Source organism: Pinus tabuliformis, chromosome 1_2 (assembly GCF_031772625.1).
Source record: "Pinus tabuliformis cultivar Carrire ecotype Pingquan chromosome 1_2, CPIR1, whole genome shotgun sequence".
In the NCBI taxonomy this organism is placed as follows: Eukaryota; Viridiplantae; Streptophyta; class Pinopsida; order Pinales; family Pinaceae; genus Pinus; species Pinus tabuliformis.
The window spans coordinates 1,026,325,752-1,026,338,063 of NC_142298.1; positions in this window are offsets into that span (position 1 = coordinate 1,026,325,752).

Below are 12,312 nucleotides of genomic sequence, written 5' to 3' on the forward strand. Positions count from 1 at the left end.
GTAGTTTTTTTTTTTAATTTTTGTGTAAGCTTGGTTTAACAGAATTCAAAGGGCATAGTAAAGCATTATTATCGGTAACTGATGCCCCGAGGAAAGAAAATGCAAACACCTAGTAAGGAACTTGAAAGCTCTAGCATGACTCATGAAGAAGAGGAAGAAATGCTACATGATATATCAAAATTACAAGAACAAGTGCAACAAATGTCACGCTCACAAAAGCTAACAGAAGCTAAGATAAATGGTGTGGAATCTAAGATAAATGGCGTGGAATCTAAGATAAAGGGCATGGAAGCTAATATGGATGATTCGAAGACAAATTTGAAGAGAGACATGGTAGATTTGAAGACAGATTTGAAGACAGACATGGCAGATTTGAAGACAGATTTGACAAATTTTCTACAAGAAATACTTACTAATGGTGAAAAGGTTGTAAAGGAAACTCATGATGTGAACAGAAGTAATGTTAATCATGATTCCATAGACTCTAATGTTGGATCGAAGACCCACCGTATTCCAAAAATCGATATGAGGAAGTTTGATGGCAAGGATCCCGCCACATGGATATTACAGATGGAGTAGTTCTTCGATCTCAATAATGTGCAAAACACACAAAAGGTACGTATGGCAACTGTATATTTGGAACCAAATCAGTTTGTATGGTATCAATGGCTTTGCTCTCATAAAAAATTATCACTTGGGCAATTTTTACGGAAGAATTGATAGCACATTATGAAGATACAAAAAGCAACACTTTTTTAGCCAATTGATAAGTCTCAAACAAAAGGGTTCAGTAATGGAGCACATTGAGGAGTTCCAAAAATTGAACATAAGGGTAAAAGATATTCCAGAGGAGCATAGGATTGATGTGTTCATAGGGTCTTTAAAGGATAATATCCAACATGATGTTCGCCTTTGGGAACCTGATTCATTAGAGAAGGCATTCAGGTTAGCAAGAAAAATGGAAAGCAAAATTATGGCAACCAAGAAGCATACCACTCACAACTATAAAGATGGAAGTGTTGTTGCCCCTAGTCTTCCACAACATATAAGGTTGACACCACAACAATTGGAAGTAAAAAGAGCAAAATGGCTTTGTTACAGTTGTGATAGCAAATACACTAAAGGTCATAAGTGTGCTGAGAAGAAATTATTCTACATAGATTATGAAGAGGAAGAAGAAAAGGAGCAAGAAAAGTCAAAAGAAGAAGATATACTCTAGGAACAAAGCCTAGATGAAGAACAAACAAATATGAACATATCTTGTAATGCATTGGCGGGAATTACCACTCCTCAAACCATCAAGATAGAAGGACAAATCAAGAAGAAAAAGGTAATAGTGTTGATTGATTCAGGAAGCACCCACAATTTTATTCATTGTAGGGTATCAAAAGAATTGAATTGCTTCCTATATCCAGCACCAGAGTGTCAAGTGATGATTGCAAATGGAGGAACAATAAATTGCTCTGGAAGGTGCCATAATATCAAGCTATCCATGGGAGAATATGTATTGACTAGCCCAATGCTTTCCATTCCAATGGGAGGTGTTGATGTTGTACTAGGAGTCCAATGGCTACAATCCTTGGGTACAATAGCTTTTAATTTTCAAGAACTTTTCATCAAATTTTCTACAGAAGGAAAGGAAGTTGAATTAAGGGGTATTGCAGGGAAACCAGGAAAGATAATCAGCTCTAATGGTATGACAAAGCTTCTAAAAAAGGAGCAAAGAGGTGTAATTTCACAATTATGTTCGCTAGATGTTTCCACATTGGAATCATCTATTTCTCCAGATCTCCAAAAAGTCCTAGACAATCATTCCAAGGTATTTGAGACTCCCAAAGGTCTCCCACCTATGCGTGATCATGATCATGCTATTCATTTGATTCCAGGAAGTGTTCCTCCAAACATCAGGCCGTACAGATATCCCTATGTCCAAAAAAGTGAAATTGAACGTATGGTTGCAGAAATGCTAGAGGCTGGTATAATTCAACCAAGTCAAAGTTCTTTCTCTGCTCCAGTAGTATTGGTGCACAAGAAGGATGGATCATGGCGCATGTGTCCGGATTATAGGGAGCTCAACAAGCTCACTATTAAAGATAAGTTCCCCATTCCTGTCATTGATGAATTACTAGATGAATTGCATGGATCAATTTACTTCACCAAGTTGGATCTTCGTTCGGGATATCATCAAATCAGAATGAAGATTGAAGACATTCCGAAAATGGCATTTAGAACTCATGAGGGTCATTATGAATTTTTGGTCATGCCTTTTGGCCTTACCAATGCACCTTCAACATTTCAAGGTTTGATGAATTCAATTTTCAAACCATTCCTTAGAAAATTTGTGTTAGTATTTTTTGATGATATACTAATCTACAGCAAGTCTTGGAAGGATCATGTTGAACATGTTGACAAGGTGCTACAACTATTGGAGGAGAAACAATTATATGCAAAAAGATCCAAATGTTTCTTTGGAGTCCAGGAGGTGGAATATTTGGGTCATATTGTATCTCATGAAGGAGTTAAGGTAGAACCTAGCAAAATTAAAGCCATTAAGGAATGGAAAATCCCCACATCCATAAAGCATTTGCGAGGATTTCTTGGGTTGACAGGGTATTATCGCAAATTTGTTAAGAATTATGGGAGAATAGCAGCACCTCTAACAACATTATTGAAGAAAGATGCATTTTCATGGACTCTGGAAGCAACAAAAGTCTTTGAACATCTTAAAGAGGCAATGTGCCAAGCAACGGTCTTAGCTACACCGTACTTCACAAAAACCTTTATTGTGGAATGTGATGCTTCGGGAAATGGAATTGGTGTTGTTCTAATGCAAGATGAAAGACCCATTGCTTTTGAAAGTCGTCCAATCAAGGGAAAGTTTTTAAGCAAAGCTATTTATGAGAAGGAAATGTTGGCAATACTCCATGCACTTAAGAAATGGCGACCCTACCTAATGGGAAGACACTTCAAGGTAAAAACGGATCATGATAGCCTTAAATACTTTTTAGAACAAAGATTATCCTCTGAAGAGCAACAAAAGTGGGTCACAAAGATGTTGGGTTATGACTTTGAAATCATCTACAAAAAAGGGAAGCAAAATGTGGTGGCAGATGCACTCTCAAGAAAGGATGAGGATGTGGAAGCATTGTTGTGCGCCATTTCTATTATCCAACCAGATTGGATAAACGAAGCAAGGGAGGAATGGAAGAATGATGAAGAAGTGTGGGCACTTATTCGAAAGCTACAACAAGATTCCAGTACGTCTGATACATTTAGCTGGCAAAATGATTCATTATGGTACAAAGATCGCTTATACCTCTGTAAGAATTCCCAGCTAAAACAAAAGATTCTTATGGAATTGCACACTTCTCCCTTAGGAGGGCACTCAGGATTTTTAAAAACTTACCATAGGGTTAAGAAGGAATTTTTTTGGGATGGCCTTAAATTAGATATTCAAAAGTTTGTGGCGGAATGTTTGGTTTGCCAACAAAATAAAGTTGAAACAATTAAGACACCAGGTCTATTACAACCTTTATCCATTCCAAGCCAACGTTGGGAGGAGGTTTCAATGGATTTTATCACAGGTTTACCCAAGTCTGAGGGAAAGAGTGTAATCATGGTGGTAGTTGACAGACTTACCAAGTATGCACACTTTTGTGCATTATCACATCCATTTAAATCCAGTACAGTTTCTACTGCATTTATGGAAACAATTCAAAAGCTACATGGAAACCCAAAGATTATTGTAAGTGACAAAGATCCCATTTTCACTGGAAATTTTTGGACAGAATTATTTTCTTGTCTTGGTACTCAGTTAGCTCATAGCTCATCTTATCATCCTCAATCTGATGGGAAAACTGAGATAGTAAACAAATGTTTGGAAGGATATCTTCGTTGCTTTGTTTCTGATAAACAAACACAATGGGTCAAATGGTTGCCTCTGGCTGAATGGTGGTATAACACTTCCTTCCATACAGAAACAAAAATGACCCCATTTATGGCACTTTATGGGTATCAATCACCATCCATCACATCATATTTAAGAGAAAATTCTAAGGTTCAGGCAATGGAACATCACATCGAACATCAACAACAAGTCCTCCAACTCTTAAAGGATAACCTCGTGTTGGGACAAAATAGAATGAAACAACAGGCAGATCAACATCACAGTGAAAGAAGTTTTGATGTAGGTGATTGGGTATTCCTACGACTACAACCATATAAGGAAATGTCCCTAAAGCAAGCTAAGAAGGATAATAAATTATCACCAAAGTATTATGGTCCGTACAAGGTGTTGCAAAAGATTGGTATTATGGCATACAAATTGGAGCTTCCTGCAACTTCTCGATTGCACCCAGTTTTCAATGTTTCATGTTTAAAGAAGGTTATAGGCGACAAGCTCTCAGTTCAAACAATATTTCCAGAACTTGACGAGTAAGGAAAAATTATATTGGATCCGGAAGCAGTCACAGAAACAAGAAATTGACAGCTATGCAATCGATCAATTTCAGAGTATCTTATCAAGTGGAAGAACTTATCCGCTGAAGATTCCACATGGGAGGATGAGAATTTTATGCAGAAGTATCCAGAACTACTCAAGCATTGAGGACAACACTTTTTTGAAGGAGAGGGGCATGTTGGGTCCCTATAATACTAGTGATTACCCCATTACTATTGTAGTTATACCCCTTATTTATATTGTTGTGCCCCTATTACCCCCATGTTGTTATTTTTGTGCCCCATAGAATCCCTCTATTGTTATTTTTGTGGCTTTATATTATTATTGTTAGGTCGGCTGGATTATATTGTGACTCCTTAGACTCCTATATATAGAAAGGAGGTTTTGTCATTTGAATCATCCAAGAATTGTTCATTTATGTAATGTAAAGGAGGTTGCCCCCTCGAAGAGGCTGAATTCTAAGGCGTTGATCTATCTTTTCTATCTTTTCTTGAGCTGGTTTCATAACAGGAGCAACACTAGAGATGAAAACTTATACTCTGAATTTTTTTAACTTGTGAGCCAAACTACCCTTCCCGATTTCAAAGCACTATGAGCAAGCTAAAACTTTTTGTTGTGTTTGACTGAGTTGAAAATAGGTGAGGCTTGTCTATCAATGGGGTAAGTGGGGAAGCCGAACTAACCTGCACAACAATTCAATACTCCCTGAAAGACCAAGGTCCTGTGCTATCAATGGACCAAAACATAGAAGCTAGAGTCCAACTAGTGTGTTGCCAAGTGTTGTAGTGGCTACAACACACTCCAAAATTTTGTCCCACATCCAATTTCAAAGCCTTCCTTGGATTTTTCCTTGATGCTTGTAAGCACTCGGGCTCATCCCATGAGCTCGTATTGAGTCTTTCCACCCTCCTCGCTTGACCATTCATCAGACATCTATTCGCATGTTGGTCACATTGTCATGCTTGCAACCATGTTCTAGCTATGCATAAGGTCCGTCTTCAGGTGTACAAGTTGTATTCGCTATGTAAACATCCATCGTACTCACACATGGAGTTGTATACACTGTCGCACAAGTGTCGTCATGGACGTTCAATGATCTATCACAAGTGTCACACTTGTTGCTCGCATCGTCAGTCAGTCAGACTGAGTGTATGCTCTCTTAATAGTTCAAGGTGTCATGTCATCAAGTCATGTTGAGTGTGTGTTCGCAAGGTCATGTATGCACGAAGTCACTTCTTCACACACTTAGCCATTTTTTTGAAGCTACGTCGACTGGGCCAACCCCAACAGTCAGACCTTCGTTGAGCTACACTATGCAGTTTCAGCCCTTAGTGAACATTTACTGCGGTCCAGAATTGCACAGAGCTTGAGGCTGCCTCCTAGGCAGTCTGCACTGCGCAATCCTGGAATTGACTCAAATGACTGTTACCCAGAACAACACAGAAGTTTTATAGAAAGCCATCTCAATTTGTGTTTCTCGCAAGTAGATCAACCAAGCCTCCAGCTGGTCAAACAGAGAGTTTGACTGGGGAGTGACCCCAGGCCTCACTCCAAAACATTGTGCAGAAGCTGACAAGCATGCCCGCTTCTACTGACTGGAGAAACTACATAGACATGTCAGACAGACACCCATTGCCTATCACTACACTGCCCTCAAAATTTGCGTAGTTTTTCTAGCCACTCACCCTGTCATCTGACCTACTTCTCCTCCTGAAAACTGTAAAGTTCTCATGAGTAGTCTCCTAGCTACCCAGTATCCCGCTGAGCTCAGAAACTACGTAGGGATGTCTAGCAAGCTACCCTTCCAGCTCTGCACAGTTCTTTCCAGCACCCTGCTACCAGCGCCCCAAAGAAATTGTGCAGTTTTTACTAGTAACCTCTCAGAGCCCGCTTCCATCTCCCCAAAGAAATTGCGCAGTTTTCACTGTCAGTCTCCCTCTGTTTCCTGCATTATCTCCCTGAATAAATTACCTAGATATTCCCTCCATCCAAGCTAGATCCTGCAGACAGTCACTACTAATCTAGATTGACCATCTCAGCCTCCTAGTGACCTTTGCGTAGTTTTCATGGACAGTGCCCGGAGCTCGCATCCTGACCTGAAATGTGCTCCATATAGTTTCAGAGCCTTGTCCTCTCCCTTGATCATCTACATCCAAAAGAAAAAAACAATGCATCATGGTAGACTAGGATATTTTTGGATTTGATGTCGTCTCGTCATGAGTGATTATAGACACAGGTACATGGATGCGACATGGAGCAATGAAAAACATGATGAATAAGGAGTGCATGCAAGGAGACTTGTTCGCGAACAAACGAACACATGGATCATACCAAGTAGAAGTGAAGGAGAGTCATGCACATGCAACATCACGTGAACACTAATACCATCGAAGACTTCGCACACCTTACCATGCGGAGGTGAAGCTATGATACACCAAGAGCACATCTATCACTTAGCAGCACTACAACTCGACATGCACACCACCAACAGCATAAAAATACCCACTTTGTCATGTCGAGTCATTTCATGAGTCATCTTAGACACACCACTACTGTGGGCCATACTATTTTAATTAATTTAATGTAACGTGGAAGTCCAAGAGACCCACATTTAAATCTGAAGAATCATGTAAAGTTGGAGTCATGTTGTCAAACAAGTCATGAGGGGATTCGAACAGTCACAAGGTCCAGTTTTACCCTTGGTTATAAATACTGCTCATTTGTACATGTAAAATACTTTTCACCTTAGCTCCTCCCACATAGCCTTGAGAGTATGTAATCTTTTCTTTGAGGAGCGAGAAGTGGCTCCAACGCCCCACTATCAGGGTTAGTGATGTAATGGTGTACTGATGTGTCTTGAAACTTTCGCTTAATTCAGAAGCATATTAACAAGCCAACACATTTTCACAAATGTATTGTATTCATTTGTAAGACTATTCTTTGGATGCTTGTAATGCATGTTGCTTTAACATTTATTAAGACAGTGAACTATTTCGGTTGTTTTAGTAGATATGTTATTGGAAATGTGTTGTGTCAGTTGTTAATGTTGTCTCATCTGTGTGGACTATTCCGATGGAAACTTGAGAGACTCATTTTCGTAAACTTGTTATAATGCATGTCACACTTGTGTGGACTATTCCACTAGGTGTTGTACGTGCTATCTGTTCACCTTGTGTTTGTGATTTCCACATCCCTGTGGAATAATCCGCTGGAAGCTGTGCATGTCTTGTTGTGTTGTGTGTCTCTTGCAGAGTTGGGAATATTCCGTTTCAACTTGAGACTCACTGCCACCCTCTCCCTATGCAGTGAAATAACTTTGACACAAGCAACACTAAGCACTCACTAGGCACATGAGCCTCATTGTTCAAAGACAAAACAAACCACCCTCACGTGCTAACAAGAAAAATCTAAGGCATATGTTTATGATAATGGCAACTGAGCCATCGTACAAGATGGGATTCCTACACCGTGTTGACACAATGAATTTTCATTGTACCAACAAGGGGAACTAACCTGATCACAGACCCCAATTGGATCTGCTTTCGTTTGGGATGGCTAGCTCCAACAAGTTTTAAAGGATACCGTAAACTATTGAATGTGTTGATAGATTGCTTCTAGGAGGAAGACTTCAATTAAATCAACAAAAGGAAACAACTAACCTATATGCATCAAATGTATCAAATCTTATCTAAACTACTTGAGCTAGTCCTAACTATCCTAATCTATCTTGCAAGAGCATAACAAAAGGAGGTTAAACATCATATAAAAATTCCAAGTTCAAATAAATCAATTACTGGTTCACATAAGAACAAGACTGTATTAAATCTTAATTACAATCTAATTACTTATACAGGAATACACATTCCTTTCCATACAAATAACACTTGCAATTGATGTTTAACAGAGTTTTGAATCAGCATCCTTTCATGATTTAACCATGATATTGAATCATATTCGAATAACCAGGCATAACCATGAACTGTAAGTTATCAATATGCATAAAGCAAATATACATTTGCATTTATGCCAGCAACAACATTTTGATCAAAACACACAGAAGCAAAGGACCTTAAATCAGAAACAAAAGGCTCCTCACTGAACCAAACAATCTTTCTTTATTCATAATAAATCAAAGCTATTCTCTCCAAACAAAAAGCCCTCATCTCCTATGCAGAGGTAATACTTATGCCTCTCTGGAAATGACTATCGGTCTTCCTTTAGCCTTTCATCTCCCCCTCTTCTTTTCAATATACAAATCAGAGTATACAGACGTAGAATGGTTGGTGTAACTGCGAACACGTAGTAGTAATATCAGCTGAAGTGCTTCGTTTCCTGGGGGAATGAATAGATGTTGATTAGAAGAGGATGACTGTGTGTCATCTCTTCATGATGAAACCTGCAACAACCTCTCTGTCGGAATATATGCATGGAAACCAACTGAGAATGCCAAAGGCCAACTTTTTGACAGAACACGCCTGTATATATGAGTTCTCTAGATCCGTTTATGTGTTTTTTTACTTCTTGCCTGCAGAGAAAATTTGTATTAGCTATGATTACTAAAAATATGCCAACATGCTTCTAAACAACCATTGCATTCAACCACCATTTATATTAGTATCACAATGTAGAGAAACCATGATTATCAGGCCATTGGACCTATTATAACCTCTATTCACGTTGCCCACAACATTCATTATTATTCAAGAATCCATTGACAATGCTTCAATAGGCAAACCATTCAATTTACATGATTTTCTTTTAAAATTCAGAACCACAACATTTTATCGAATGAAAAGGAAAACACGAGAAAACCCGTGTCCAAGCCATAAGGACGGACTTCAAATCTTATATACCTGAGCCTATAACTATCACGGGTCCGCTGTATCACAAATCGCTTTATGTATAAGCAATGAACTCTGCCGATTGCAATAAGTGATTGGGGAGGCGGACTCGAAATACATATGGCTGTGGTTAATAATCCTTTCAGGTCCACAATGTTGGCCTTCCCTTTGAAAAACCTCGACTTCAATGTTTTTTTTTGAAAGCACAAGAATATACGGGAAAACCTGCGTCTGGCCATAAGGCCGTACTTGAAATAATATGCATCTCGGCCTATAATTATCGTCGGGTCAAAGTGGTAGCGATGTGTCTCATATAAAAACCCCAGACCCTGCCGATTTGCGATATGCGATGGGAAAGCGAATGTGAAACATACATATGTATTATTCTTGATAGTCCTATTGGGTCCGATTATCGCATCAGCCTTATGTATCTATTTTGGACCCAAAATATATATGTATTATGCTTAATAAAGCCGTCGGGTCTGGTTATTGCATTGGCCTTATGTATTGGCTCCAGACCTGAAATGTATATGAAACATGGTTAATAACGCCATTGGGTCTAGAGTATAGTGGTGCACCTTATATATAAAAGCCCCAGACCCCACTGATAACGATGTGAGATATGGCTCCAGACCCAAAATATATGTATTTGGGTTGATAATGCCGTCAGGTCTGGAAAAGAGTAGTGTGTATTGTTGATTGCGATAGGCCAAAAAAGGGTGATTTATGCATGTTTGTGAAGCGTTTCCTTTGTAAAGGGTTATAATGGGAATAAGGTGCGATAGGAGGTTTTTGGGGGTTGGAAAGGTCCCAATGGAGGAAATGAATGGAGGGTTAGGAAGGGCTAGAGATGAATCATGCAGTAGATATTTAAAGAGGAGGGTTCAACCATTAGGAATTTAAGGTTTGACTTGGCAACGAGTTAAAGTCTTTGGGATAAAACAGATCATTCAGAAAGGTGAAAGATCAACTTTTAGGGGACCCATTCAAAATTGCTACCAAGGCAGGTTTTGATAGGGTGGTGGTTGTGGCCACAACAAATGGCGAACCGCTAGGCGAACCAGTTATCTCTATTTCCAAATAAACCTTGGATCACTAGAACATCAGGGTTTTAAGATAAACTTGAAATGCAAACTGTATAGATGGACAGGCATGGGTTCCCCTTCAACATTAATTGCTTTAAGTGGGATAGTGACAAATAGCTTCTACTTATTGATAGGGTTTTGACAGGCATTCTTCAATGGTGGTATTATGGGATTTATTTACCTTCCTTTACCTATTTCCTACTTTCAAAAATCCTTTCAAGGCCATAACTGGTCTGTCAATACCTGTTTAGGTGTGTACCTCAACTCTTTATTACTCATCAAACTTGATGTAGATACATTTATCTGCACTTTATATAAGAATTTCAGTGCTATATTTTCATATGATTGAATGGGGCACAGTCATGGATCTTGCAATATTTTTAAACCGCTTAAGCAAGGTTGGGCTTGCTGTGTCAACCGGTACTCTAAGCCTAGCAACAGTCCCTACTCTAACCAGCTTCCCAAACAACCTATCCTTCCAAATTGGTACAAGGACTTGACATTTCATTTTCTTTTAAATAACTTCTTCCAGTTTCAGGCACAAGGACTAGAGCACAATTGGATTTTCCACGGGGTATATGATAGTGAGCTTAGCCCATGAAAGGAGGTTTACTTGTAGATAATAGGTATTGGGCAATTTAATGTGGTGGATAAGACCAATGGAGAATGAATATAAACCTTACAAGAAATTATAGGCTAGGTCTAAGTGGGATTTATTGAAAAATGCAGCGTTCATCCATGCCAGTCCAGCTGTAGCTACACATTTTTTTGTTTTATAAAGATGCCCCTACATGCTCCAGATATCCAAGTCATCAATAGATCTCACCTAGTTCCCAATAGATGCTAATGAGTGGCTTCGGTTTGAATTCCACCTCTGATTTTCCAGTTCTCATGGGCTCATTGAAAATTTGTTTGATTTGCAAGGTAATGATGGATTTAGGATCAGCAGACTCATCAGCAGGTTAATGAGGGAGGAAAAAGCTGAAGGTGGTGAATGAGGGCAATCTGAAAAGGTAAAACGAGACTGAAGGATCGAAATCAGTTGGTTGAAAAGGACTGCAATTCAAAATAGAAGGAAAATGAACTTTGCAGAAAAAACAAGAAAGGAAAAGGCTGAAATGTAACTAAACTAACAACAAAAATGAAAATCAACTCTAACCTACTCAGGAGGCAACCACCATGTGGTGGCTACTGAAAGTATCTCTTAAGATGTTGGCCATTAACAGGGAGTTTTTCAGTTTCTCCCCATAAATTTTTCAATCTGTAAGTTCCCTGACCAATTTTTTCCACAACTTGAAATGGGCCTAGCCATAAATGTTAAAATTTCATGTGTTTACCTTTTGGCTCACTCAACTTGTCCCATTTCAGGACTAGCTCTCCTACTTGGAAATCTTTATCTCCTGCCAGATGATGATCAAACCATCCTTTCACAATCATTTGGTGATTTCTGAATTTATTTCTGGCTTTATCTCTCAATTCCTCCAACCTCATCAGTTGGCTTATCCTCTCTTGAAGTAAGGCTAAAGGGGTTCCTCTTGAAGCTTGGGAGAGTTGTAAAGAGGGAAGGGTAACATTGGGAGGTAGGATGGCTTCCTATACATAAATGAGGAAGTATGTGGAGTTTGGTGAGGCCGCTTTTGGGGTGACCCTATCGGCCAAAAGGGCATTTGCTAGAGCATTGTGATAGTTCCTCTAGCTGTTTGCTACAAACTTACGGATTATGCATATGAGGTTCTTATTTGAGGACTCTACAACTCCATTTCCCTGGGGGTAATAGTTTGATGCATACCTTATGTGAATTGATTTATCAATAGCAAATTCAGTTAGTTTTAGTGATGAAAAGTAAGAATCATTATCAAATATGAGAGCGTCAGGGATGCCATACTTGTTGATAATGAATTTCCCAATAAATGATATTACCTCATCT